Source organism: Mauremys mutica, chromosome 3, assembly GCF_020497125.1.
Source record: "Mauremys mutica isolate MM-2020 ecotype Southern chromosome 3, ASM2049712v1, whole genome shotgun sequence".
Classification (NCBI taxonomy): Eukaryota; Metazoa; Chordata; order Testudines; family Geoemydidae; genus Mauremys; species Mauremys mutica.
Window position 1 is genome coordinate 185,846,830 of NC_059074.1, and position 12,728 is coordinate 185,859,557.

The window sequence follows — 12,728 nt, forward strand, 5'->3', positions numbered from 1 at the left end:
GTCAGGACTTCATTTTGCTTGCACGTTATAAATGTGATCAAGTCATGATAAGAAGTTATTCACATTGTGCAGTGATGATGGTTCTTTGAGATGTGTCCCCCTATGGGTGTTCCACTGTAGGTGTGTCAATCCTGCTGATTGGAGAACTTCGATAGCCGTGTCCATTGGGCCTGTGCCTGGACCTGGACTGTCTCTCCTCGTGCTGCACCACGAGGCTAGACAGCGCTAGCAAGCTAACTGTCCTCAGTTCCTTCTCTATTGCAGTCATAAAAGGAGAACTCCAAAGTAGAGGGGAGGAGGGTGGATTGTGGAACACCCATAGGGACACATCTCGAAGAACCATCGTTACTGCACAAGATAACTTCTTCGAGTAGTGTCCCTATGGGTGCTCCACTGTAGGTGACTCCCGAGCAGCACCCCTTTTGAAGGGGCTTTGGAGTTGGGTCAAGTCCTGTAGAGCCAAAGATGGCATCGGGGGCCGAGTGTCCAGTGATCACATAACGTTCTGCAAAAGTATGGACTGACACCCTGTCGCCGCTCTGCAGATCTCTGTGAGAGGAACATCCTTGGAAAAAAGCGACGGATGAGGAGACTGACCTTGTGGAAAATGTACAGATTGAGTCTGGGGGTGTGGGGGGTGTCACATTATGAATTTGGTAGCAATTCAAGACCCACTTAGAGAGCCCTTGGAGCTTTTCACCACAGAAAGGAAAAGTCTCAGACTTCCTGAAGACTTTTGTCCTATCCAGGTAGAAGGCCAAGACTCTCCTAACATCTAGGATATGTAGTATAGCCTCCCTATTGTCACAGTGAGGCTTGGGGGTAGAAGACTGGAAGGTGAATCAATTGAATCATGTGAAATGGAGAGGTTACGTTAGGGATGAATTTTGGATGTGAAAGGGGGGGGCGCCCTCAAAGCTGCTCTCTCTCCTATTCTTCTGGCTGAGGTAATAGCGATCAAGAATGCCATTTTAATTGATGTTAGTGAACAGGTGGCCATGGGTTCAAAGAGGGGTCTAGTCAGCCCTTTCAGTATCAGATTTAGGTCCCACATGGGGTATAGAGACGAGGTTGAGGGAAGAGGTTTATTATAACCATAATGAACCTTTTAGTGGTTGGGTGTGACAGCATCAAGTATCCCAGCTATAATAGCTACTAGAAAGACCTTTAAGAGATTTTAGGGATAATCCTGACTTTAAGGGTCAGAGCATATTCTAGATTATATGGAAGAGTTGCTGATATATTTGTTGGGATGTGCACCATATCCGAGACCTGGACCATTTCTGCAGGTAAGTATGTAGTGTGGAGGACTTTCTACTGTGTAATGTAGCCTCTTGTATTTTCCTTTGAGCATGAACTTTCTAGATCAGGGGTCTCAAACTCCTGGCCTGCAGGCCATCTGCCTCCCAAGAACCTCTACACTGCAGCCTGTGAAGGAGAGATGGGAGGAGAGACGCAGGCAGATACGCCTCAGACAATGTCCAACGTATGCACTGCCCCCCACAGCTCCCATTGGCTGGGGGAGAGGGACAGAGATATCATTAGTTGTCAGGCAGAGGCAGCCGTGGAGGCATCACTTTTTCCCCCACAATGAATATAAACAAGTCAAAATACCGAACACAACTATCTGATGCACACCTTGCTGCAATCCTGAAGGTTTCAACTGCTCAGTCACGGAGGCCAAACGTCAATAAACTGACAGAACAACTTTATTATTTTTTAAGAAATTAAAAATAAATACAATATAAACATTTTCTCTTCTGAACACCATCTTCAGTGACATTATTGGCTGACTGGGAGGATTTGAGGACTGGCACTGGCTCTAAGGCAAATTGAGTTTGAGACCCCTGTTCTAGATGCTGGAACTAAGCAGGAGCCATGCTTTGAGGCAGAGAATCCCCAGTTGGAATGTAGGGTACACTCCTGGGCTTGTGAAAGGAGGTGCAGAAAAGTTGGGAGAGAGACCTTTGGCACGTTGCGAGCTGTGTCAGGTCAGGATATCAGGTCTGTCTCAGCCAAGCAGGAGCAATCAGGATGACAGGAGCTCTGTTCCTTTTTATTTTTAACAGGACCCTCAGCAGAAGAGGAAAACAGAAAAAAGGCATAAAGGTCCTTGTCCCAAGCAAGAAGAGGAGCATTGTCCAGAGAGTGCTGTCCCATCCCCACCCTGGAGCAGTAGCATGGACATTTCTTGAACAAGTTGTGCAGGAATCTGCGACTGAGGTTGTCTACTATAGAGTTTTGCACGTCCAAAAGGTTAGCCGCGAACAAAGTGACGTGAGAAATGCACCAGTTCCATAGTCTCATTGCCTCCACGCATAGAGAGGGTGACATGCTTCCCCACCCCCACTGATGGTTGATGTAGTACATGCAGGCTACGTTGTCTGTTAAGATCTTTGTATTTGATCCTGCAATCAGCAGGAGGAAATGGGTGTAGGGATTCGTGACCACACTCAGTTAGAGATTGAGGTGTAGAGACATCTCCATAGGTGACAATTTACCTTGAGTCGTGAGGCAATTTAAATATGCACTCCACCCTATGAGTTATGTGTTGGTGGTAAGGAGCAACAATAGTGACGTATGAGAAGGGGATCCCTTTGCACAGATTGGTCAGGTCCTTCGACCAGTTTAAGGAGTTTTTAATTATGGTGGGTAGTGACAGAGGTTTGTCCAGCCCGTCCCTGTTTGGTCTGTAAACCGAATTAAACCATAGTTGGAGGTATCAAATATGGAGTCTGGCATGTGGTATCTCTCCCATGCCTGCTGCCATATGTCCTAGGAGTTAGAGGCAGAGTCTGGCTGGTATCCATGGACTGTACTGAATGGTGCCTGTGAGTGAAACCAGAGATAGGAACTTATGTTGAGGTAGGAGGGCTTTGGCCTGTAGGATGTCTAAGTTAGCCTCTACGGATTCTAAGTGTTGAACTGGAGTGAGAGTTGACTTCTGGGTGTTGATCTGTAAACTCGGTTCTGTGAACAAGTGTATCATAGTGTCAACAGCTTTGTGGGCCCTCCTGGAGATATCAGGCTCTGAGGAGACAGTCTCCAGGTATGGGCAAATCATTATCACTTGCAAGCGTGAGTAGCTACCACAGAGAACTTTGGAAAAAGGTCTCGTGGCTGATGACAGACACTGTATTGATAATGGCCATGTCCAAGAGTGAATCTGAGAAATCGTCTGTAAGCCGGTAGGATCGAGATGTGAAAACTGGCATCCTGGAGGATGAGGGCCAAAAATCAGTCTCCCTGTTTCAAAAGTTGGAATGACCATCTTGAACTTCTGAGCCTTGACAAACTTGTTGACAGCTCTGAGGTCCAGTAAGGGTCTCCAACCTCCCTTTCTTTTGGATATTATGAAGAGTAGAATCTCTTGCCTCGCAGATACTGAGGTACTGATTCTATGGCTCCTAACTGGAAGAGGTGATCTATCGCCTGTTGTAGTAAATTCTCATGAAAAGGGTTCCTGAAGAGGGACAGGGAAGGAAGGTGAAATGGATGGAACCACCAGATTGGGCGATCTGTAAAAGCCATTGATCTGACATTATGCGTTCCCAAGAACTGCGGAACACTATCAGTTGGTGGACAAATGGGTATACAACCAGGGTCGATTGCGTCAGTTGTGGAGAGTGGTCTCACAGTGCCTCAACCTGCCCATCAAAAATGTTTAGATGCAAGAAGTTGGGACAAGTTTTGTGGACCAGACTGTTTGCACTTTGGGAATTTCCCTTTTCCTCTCTGCAGTTTGTAATGGTGCTGAGGTTGATATAGAGCCGCATATGGTCTGTGTTGAGATTGGGAACTAAAACACCTTTTTTGCCCCAGAGTATACATTCCAAGTAACTTTAGGGTAGTCCTGGAATCCTTATGGGTAATGAAGGGAGGCGTCCATCTTTTCGGTGAAGACTTTTGTGCCCTAAGGAAGAACTTCCACTGTGGACTGCACCTCTTTTGCAAATCCCAACAAACAGAGCCATGATGTCAGTCGCATCACCAACACTGTGGAAATAGACCTAGCTGCTGTATCAGCAGTGTCAAAGGACGATTGTAACAAAGTTTTTGATACTAACTGTCCCTCTTTAAAGGATTCCCGATGCAGCTCTAGCAGTTTTTCAATACAAAAATTCAACCCAACAGTTGACAATACAGAATTACAAGGGGGCCGAGAAAAAAAACGGTTACCCACCTTTTAGTAACTGTTGTTCGAGATGTGTTGTTCATGTCCATTCAAAGTAGGTGTGCGCGCGCCGCGTGCACGCCAGCTGGAAGATTTTCCCCTAGCAGCATCCATAGGGTCGGCCCTGGCGCCCCCTGGAGTGGCGCGACTACGGCGCCCTATAAAGGGGCCCGCCGACCCTCCACCCCCTCAGTTCCTTCCTGCCAGCACTCCGACAGAGGGGCAGGAGGGTGGGTATTGGAATGGACATGAACAACACATCTTGAAGAACAACAGTTACTAAAAGGTGGGTAACCGTTTTTTCTTCTTCGAGTGGTTGTTCATGTCCATTCAAAGTAGGTGACTCACAAGCCTAACCTTAGGTGGCGGGGTCGGAGATCACTGCTGACTGGAGTACTGCACGACCGAAGGCTGCATCATCCCTAGCCTGGTGCGTGATGGCGTAGTGTGACGAGAATGTGTGGATGAAGGACCACGTGGCCGCTCTACAAATCTCCTGAGTCACGATCTGAGCCAGGAACGCCGCAGAGAAGGCCTGCGCTCTAGTGGAGTGGGCCGTGACTGGAGGGACAGGGGTCTTAGCTATACGGTAGCATTCCCGGATGCAGGTCGCGATCCACGAAGAGATTCGCTGACAGGAGACCGGGAGCCCCTTCATCTTATCCGCCACTGCGATGAAGAGCTGAGTTGAGCATCTGAACGGCTTGGTACGCTCGATGTAAAAAGCCAAGGCCCTGCGGAAATCCAGGGAATGTAACCTCCGTTCCTCATTGGAAGAGTGTGGTTTCGGATAAAACACCGGGAGAAAAATATCTTGACCCATGTGGAACTGTGAGACAACCTTGGTTAGGAAAGCCGGGTGAGGTCTAAGTTGGACCTTGTCCTTACAGAAGACAGTGTACGGGGGCTCAGGTGTTAACGTCCTGAGCTCCGACACCCTCCTGGCCGAGGTGATCGCCACCAGGAAGGCGGTCTTATACGACAAGTACAACAGGGAGCACGAAGCCAGAGGCTCAAAGGGAGGTCCCGAGAGGACCAAGTTCAGGTCCCAAGTGAACATGAATCGAGGAGAGGGAGAGGCCCAGTTGTCTGTGGTGGAGCAAATAGTCTAGGACAATGGGGATTGGGACCCCCAGCGGATTGTGACCTCGCTGACCCGACCATATGGAGAAGCGCTTCCATTTGGCCAGGTAGGTGGCCCTAGTTGACGGTTTCCTACTACCAAGCAGCACTTGTCTGACCTGCTGGGAGCACTGCATCTCCACCGGGTTCAGCCATGGAGCATCCATGCTGTGAGGTGAAGGGACTCGAGGTTCGGGTGGCAGAGAGAGCCCCGGTCCTGCGTGATCAGGTCCGGAAGCAGGGGCAGCGTCAGGGGCGCCTGAACGGACATGTGCAGGAGTGACGTGTACCAATGCTGGCGTGGCCACGCCGGAGCTATCAAGATTACCCGTGCGTGATCCCTGCGAATCTTCAAAATCACCCTGTGTATCAGGGGGATCGGAGGAAAGGCGTAGAGCAGACCAACCCCCCCAAGACTGTAGGAAGGTGTCCGACAGAGACCCCTGACTGCGGCCCAGGAGGGAGCAAAACCGTCGGCACTTTGTTTTCCCTTGAGGCGAACACGTCTAACAAAGGAAAGCCCCAGAGCTAGAAAATTGAGCGTACCACATCCCATCGGAGGGACCACTCGTGACCCCGGAACGAGCGGCTGAAGGTGTCCGCCAAACCGTTCTGCTCCCCCGGAAGGTAGAACACCGTCAGGTGGGTAGCATTGTGGACGCAGAAATCCCACAGCGCGAGGGCTTCCCTGCACAGGGGAGAGGAGCGTGCACCCCCGTTTGTTGATATAAAAGACTGCCGACGTGTTGTCCGAGAGGACTGAAACACATCTGCCGGCCAGGTGGGACCGGAAGGTCAAACAAGCCAGGCGAACCGCTCTCAGCTCCCTTACATTGATATGCAACTCGAGGTCCTCCGGCGACCACAAGCCCTGCGTCCTGAGGTGTCCCAGGTGCGCTCCACAACCCCGATCCGAGGCATCCGTTACCAGGGAGATGGAGGGCTGAGGGGCAGCGAAGGGGACACCCATGCACACTTTCTGTGGGTCGAGCCACCACCGCATCGAGTTAGCACCAAGCGGGGAATGGACACCACTGAGTCCAAGGGGTCCCTGGACGGGCGATAAACTGTCGCTAACCAGGACTGTAGCGGGCGAAGCCGGAGTCTGGCATGGTCTACCACATAGGTGCACGCTGCCATGTGACCCAACAGCCGGAGGCAAACTCGCGCCGTGGTAATCGGGGCGCGGTGCAGTCCGAGGATGAGCTCGGAAATCGCACGGAACCTGGATTCCGGCAGGTACACTCTGGCGTGGGTGGAGTCCAGAACTGCTCCTATGAACTCTATTCGTTGCATCGGAGACAGGGTGGACTTGGCTTCGTTCAAGAGGAGGCCGAGATCGAGAAAGGTCCGCCTGATGAACGACACCTGGGTCTCCACCTGCTCCTTGGAGCAGCCCTTTATGAGCCCTTTCGCCTTCACTATTAGGAAATACCAGGAGTAGAAGACTTTGCCCCTGAGCTGACATGGAACCATTGATCACTACCCGTTGAGCCCGACCATCTAGCCAGTTTTCTATCCACCTTACCGTCCATTCATCCAGCCCATACTTCTTTAACTTGCTGGCAAGAATACTGTGGGAGACTGTATCAAAAGCTTTGCTAAAGTCCAGAAGTGTTCTCCTACAGGTTTTTGTATATTGCCATTCCTAATATCTGATGTGTCCATTTATCCTTTTCCGTAAGGACTGTCCAATTTGGCCAATGTACATAGCAGAGGGGCATTGCTGGCATATGATGGTGTATATTACATTGGTGGACGTGCAGGTGAATGAACCGGTGATAGTGTGGCTGATCTGGTTAGGTCCTATGATGGTGTCGCTGGTGTAGATATGTGGGCAGAGTTGTCATCAAGGTTTGTTGCATGGATTGGTTCCTGAGTTAGAGTTACTATGGTGCAGTGTGCAGTTACTGGTGAGAATAAGCTTCAGGTTGGCAGGTTGTCTGTGGGCGAGGACTGGCCTGCCACCCAAGGCCTGTGAAAGTGTGGGATCATTGTCCAGGATGGGTTGTAAATCCCTGATGATGCGTTGGAGAGGTTTTAGCTGGGGACTGTGTGTGATGGCCAGTGGAGTTCTGCTGGTTTCTTTCTTGGGTTTGTCTTGCAGTAGGCGGCTTCTGGGTACACGTCTGGCTCTGTTGATCTGTTTCCTTATTTCTTTGTGCGGGTATTGTAGTTTTGAGAATGCTTGGTGAAGATTTTGTAGGTGTTAGTCTCTGTCTGAGGGGTTGGAGCAGATGCGGTTGTACCTCAGTGCTTGGCTGTAGACAATGGATCTTGTGGTGTGCCCGGGATGGAAGCTGGAGGCATGAAGGTAGGTATAGCGGTCAGTAGGTTTTCGGCATAGGGTGGTGTTAACGTGACCATCACTTATTTGCACCGTGGTGTCTAGGAAGTGGACCTCCCGTGTAGACTGGTCCAGGCTGAGGTTGATGGTGGGGTGGAAGCTGTTGAAATCATGGTGGAATTTTTCCAGTCTCTCCTTCCCATGGGTCCTGATGATGAAGATGTCATCAATGTAGCGTAGGTAGAGAAGGGGCGTGAGTGGACGAGAGTTGAGGAAGCGTTGTTCCAGGTCAGCCATAAAAATGTTGGCATATTGTGGGGCCATGCGGGTGCCCACAGCAGTGCCACTGATCTGGAGGTATATATTGTCATCAAATTTGAAATAGTTGTATGTGAGGATAAAGGCACAGAGCTCAGCAACCAGTTGTGCTGTGGCATCATCAGGGATACTGTTCCTAACAGCTTGTATTCCATCTGTGTGTGAGATGTTTGTGTAGAGAGCCTCTACATCCATGGTGGCTAGGATGATGTTTTCTGGAAGGTCACCAATGCATTGTAGTTTTCTCAAGAAATCAGTGGTGTCACAGAGATAGCTGGGAGTGCTGGTGGCATAGGGTCTGGGCAGAGAGTCCACATATCAAGACAGTCCTTTAGTGAGAGGGCCAATGCCCGAGATGATGGGGCGTCCAGGATTTCCGGGTTTGTGGACCTTGGGTAGTAGATAGAATAACCCTGGCTGGGGCTCTAAGGGTATGTTGATTTGTTCCGGTGTTAGTGTAGAGAGTGTCCTGAGTAGATGGTGCAGTTTCTTAGTGTATTCCTCAGTGGGATCTGAGGGAAGTAGCCTGTAGAATTTGGTATTGGAGAGTTGTCTGGCGGCCTCCTTTTGGTAGTCAGACCTGTTCATGATGACAACAGCCCCTCCTTTATCAGCCTCTTTTGATTATAATGTCAGGGTGGTTTCTGAGGCTGTGGATGGCATTGCGTTCTGCAGGACTTAGGTTATGAGGCAAGTGATGATGTTTTTCCACAATTTCTGCCTGTGTAGTCAGTGGAAGCACTGTCATTTCGACCCTCAGGAGGAGTCCATGTGGAGTTCTTCTTGTGCTGTTGTGGGAAGGTGACTGTATCAGTGGGCTGTTCAGTGTTATCCTGAAAGTATTCTTTGAGTCCAAGACGGCAAAAATAGGCTTCCAGATCACTGCAGAACTGTATCATGTTTGTGGGGGTGACAGGGCAGAAAGAGTCCCCGAGATAGGACAGACTTTTCTGCTGGGCTGAGTGTGTAGTTGGATAGATTGACGATATTGCTGGGTGGGTTAGGGGTACCACTGTTGTGGCCCCATGTGGCAGGTAGGATTTTAGACAGCTTACAGTCCTTTTTCCTTTGTAGAGAGGTGAAGTGAGTAATGTAGATCTCCTGTCTTATTTTAGTGAAGTCTGTTTGTATGGAAGTTTGGTTATTTATGAGAGTCTCCAGGTTGGAGAGCTCTTTTTTGATGTTTTTCTGTTTGCTGTATAGGATGCTGATCAGATGGTTCCTCAGTTTCTTTGACAGAGTATGGCATAATCTCTCATTGTGGTCTGTGTAGGATGTAGATAGCAGTGGATTTTTCAACTTTAGTCCGTTTGGTATGATGTCCATCCGTTTGCATTTGGAAAGGAAGATGATATCTGTCTGTACTTGTGCAAGTTTCTTCATGAGGTTGATGGATTTTCACTCCATACGGCTAAATGCAGTGCCTTGCATGGTGTCAAGTATCAGAGGGGTAGCCGTGTTAGTCTGGATCTGTAAAAGCAGCAAAGAGTCCTGTGGTACTCTTTGTATGAGTGTACAGGGAGAAATCCCCAAGGATTCCAGTACTGCCACTGCATCAAGCAGTGGCCTGGTGGCCAGGCACTGGCAGAAGGGTTTTTAGGCCCAGTACCCACTTGCTCCTCCAGGCAGTGCTGGGGAACTGGGGACCGGCAACGGGCTGGTTGGGAGGGCTTGTCCCTAGATGGTGCTGCGGAGGAGCTTGCCGCATCTTGCCCCTTTTTGTCCCTAGTCACGTTGGCTCATGAAAGGCCTTGAGGGGTTGGTGGGATTGGGAGGTAAAGCAGGTCCTTTGCCACCTGGAAAGCCTCTGGGTGGAAAGGGGCCTGCAGATACATGACCTCCTAGCTGCTCCTGGGAGTCGGTGGTGGGTCCCTTACTGGACTCAGCACCCTAGGCAGAGTTATTGGCGCCATCAGAAGCTCTGGAGAGGGGAAGTGGCCTCACCTGGGTCTCACTATGCTAATCATACCCTGCTTGTCTCTCCTTTGCACTGGAGAATGCCATCTCTCAGTGCATTGTCTCTTATGCCTCTTCCTCTGCACCAGCGATGGAGAGCGGTGCTAGGAAGAGCCCCAGCCCAGGGAGCACTCCACATGGATGTCAGGGTGCTTGGCACTGATTCAGAACAGCTTGGCTCTCCACAAGAATGGCCTTCAGTCGAATATCTCTATCCTTTCTTGTGCAGGGTTTGAAGTCTCTACAGATCTGGCACTTTAACATGAGACTTGCCTAGACATTTTAGACAGCTAGTGTGTGAGCCACTAACTGGCATCGGTTTGCTGCACAAAGGACACAGCTTGAAGCCTGGGGACTGGGGCATGCCCAGCTCCTGGAGCAAAAAGTCCCGTGACAAGAGGAACAGCTACTAACACTACTATATATACACTAACTCTAACTAAGAACTATATACATTGACTACAATAACGATATAAAATACGAACAGAGAAAGTCCAAACCACTGGGAAAGGAGCCTTGCTTAGCAAGAGTGGTCATTCCAGCAACCGTCATAGATGGTAAAAAAAACAAAAAAAAAACAGAGGACGCAGGGCCTGCAGCACCATTTATACCAGTGCATATGTGCACAACTCCAGAGGGCAACAGAACCAGCCCAACGGATACCACTGAGGAAAAAATCTCCAGCAACTGTGCATGTGGCGCACACACATACCCCCACCCACACACCTAGCATGGAATGGACATGAGCAAGCACTGGAAGAACTGCAAACTGAAAAACAATAGCCTTAACTGACTGCTAATGGCTCCATCTCTAGCCAGGGGCAGCTGAGAAGGACCTGAGGACAGTTAGCTCATGCACATTGGCTAGCCTCGTGGCACAGCATGAGGAGAGACAGCCCAGGCACGGGCCCAATGGACACTGCCACTAAAGTTCTCCAATCAGCAGCACAGGGACACAGACACATCTACAGTGGAGCACCCATAGCGACATCACTTGAAGAACTTGTACCTAAGCTCTCATTAATTTTTAGTTCTGTGATCAGTATCTGTTTATTTGGTAGGACAAGACCTAGAAGAATTCCTCCGTGTTGGCTGCAAACACTTGAGTTAGGAATTTTTCATGCATGTTTAGAAATTCCAAAGATGTTTTAGTACTAACAGCATGAGACCTGAAGCATGTATCACTAAAACTGAAGTTCCACATGATCACGCAGCTTCTCCCATCCCCACACACACATTAGAGACAGATGTGTAAGGAGGTGGTCATTCTGTTCCCTAGTGTGATCTGGAGGTCTATAGCAATCTCCAAGTAATCTTGAGCTTTAAGGACATTGATCTGGAAGCATTCAAGGTCATTTTCTTCCAAGTTATTAGTGACTCAAACAGGTAATGCCATTTTTTTTTTAACTTAAAAGTACCACTCCCCCTTCCCTTTTATCCACATAATACTTCCAAATTATTGTCTAATTATTGAGTCTAACATTCCCATAGTGTGAATCATCGCACTGGGTTTCAGTAATACCAACTAGATCGAATTTATGCTCATAAATGAGCAATTCCAATTACTCATTTGCTACTGAGGCTCCTAGCACTAGCCTAGAGGCAATTCAAGAATTTCTTCTCTTCATGTTTTTGGTTCCTTGATCAATTTTGTTCTCCACATTTCCCCCCTTTAGTATTAGTTTAACCCCTCCTGACTACTCTAGTTAGTCTATTCCCCGAGGAAATTGGTCTCCATTCTACTGAGGTGGAGACCATTCAAACTATACAGACCCCTCTACCCACAGAAAGTGGACCAATGTTCCACAAAATCGACACCCTCCACCTTACACCACTCACCTAGCCAGCGGTTCACTTCGAGAATCTTCTGCCTTCTGTCTTCCTTTCAGGAAAGAGCTCAGAGAAGACTGCTTTGACATTCCTTTTCTTCAGCATGCTTCTGAGCACCCTGAAGTCATCTATTATCAGCAAGATATCAAACGACACAGGATGGGAGACGAGGCATAATTGCTCATCTGAGGAGGATCACGACTTGTTCAATGGCACTGTCTCTTCTTCAGCTCTCATTCTTCTAGAGGATCCTGGGGTACCAGTGGTTGCCCCTCTTGGAGGGTCCTCTTGAATAAGGGTATCCTCTATAGAACTGGTCTCCCTACAGGACACAAGGATTCTAGAAAGTCCAGTCTTACGGGACATAAGGGAAGGGGGAGGGACCCCATGAGTGCTCCTGCCAGAGGTGGTGTTGGATCAGTCATTGGTTCCTGGAGTCTCTTTCTAGGTATACATCTCAGGGGAGGGATATTCAAATGGAAAGGTAGTGGAACCTTGAGCAGAGATCTCAAGCGCCTGAGGAGGTGGTATCCCCTGTTTTAAGGAGTGGGGGGTTAATGGTGTCTGTAATGGTGTTTCATTGGGACTAGCAGCCACGCTTGCATCTGCGGGTTTGGCAGCAGCAGGGTACATGTCAGTACTGCCAGGAGCTCCCTCTTGGTACCTCTCAGTAGAGGGGATTCAGGTTCTTCAAACATTTAGAAGTCCTCTTGCAACAGAAACCTAGTTAGCACTGGTGAAGCAGGGCACTCAGTGGCTGGTTGCAAAACACAAAAACAGGGCAAGCCACGCAAAAGCATACAGCATATGTGGAAAATTAAATAAAACAAAATGAAAAAAGGTAAGAATAAAACAAGCAAGCTGGCTAAAACTTTGAGACTAATGTACACAGAAACACTCAGTCTCTAACCACAGGCAGTTGAGAAGGAACTAGGAGTTGCGTCTGCCCACCCCCATATGCCCTTGGATTGGACCATGAAGACATAAACAGGGTGCAGGTGCAGGCCCGGTTACCAAAAATCTCCAAACAAAATCGCACTG

The 12,728-nt window shown here is 49.0% G+C and overlaps 1 protein-coding gene across 5 annotated transcripts in view; it reads right to left on the minus strand.

Annotated features, from left to right (window-relative positions):
* Positions 1–12,728, minus strand: part of PPP4R3B (protein phosphatase 4 regulatory subunit 3B) — a 102,991-nt gene that overhangs the window by 13,457 nt on the left and 76,806 nt on the right. The window contains exon 15 of one of the 5 annotated variants that reach the window (XR_006578546.1): positions 11,697–12,444. The exons of the other annotated variants lie outside the window; for them this stretch is intronic. The gene's annotated coding sequence lies outside the window, so the exon portion shown is untranslated. The remainder of the gene's footprint in view (positions 1–11,696; positions 12,445–12,728) is intronic. 5 annotated transcript variants of the gene reach the window in all.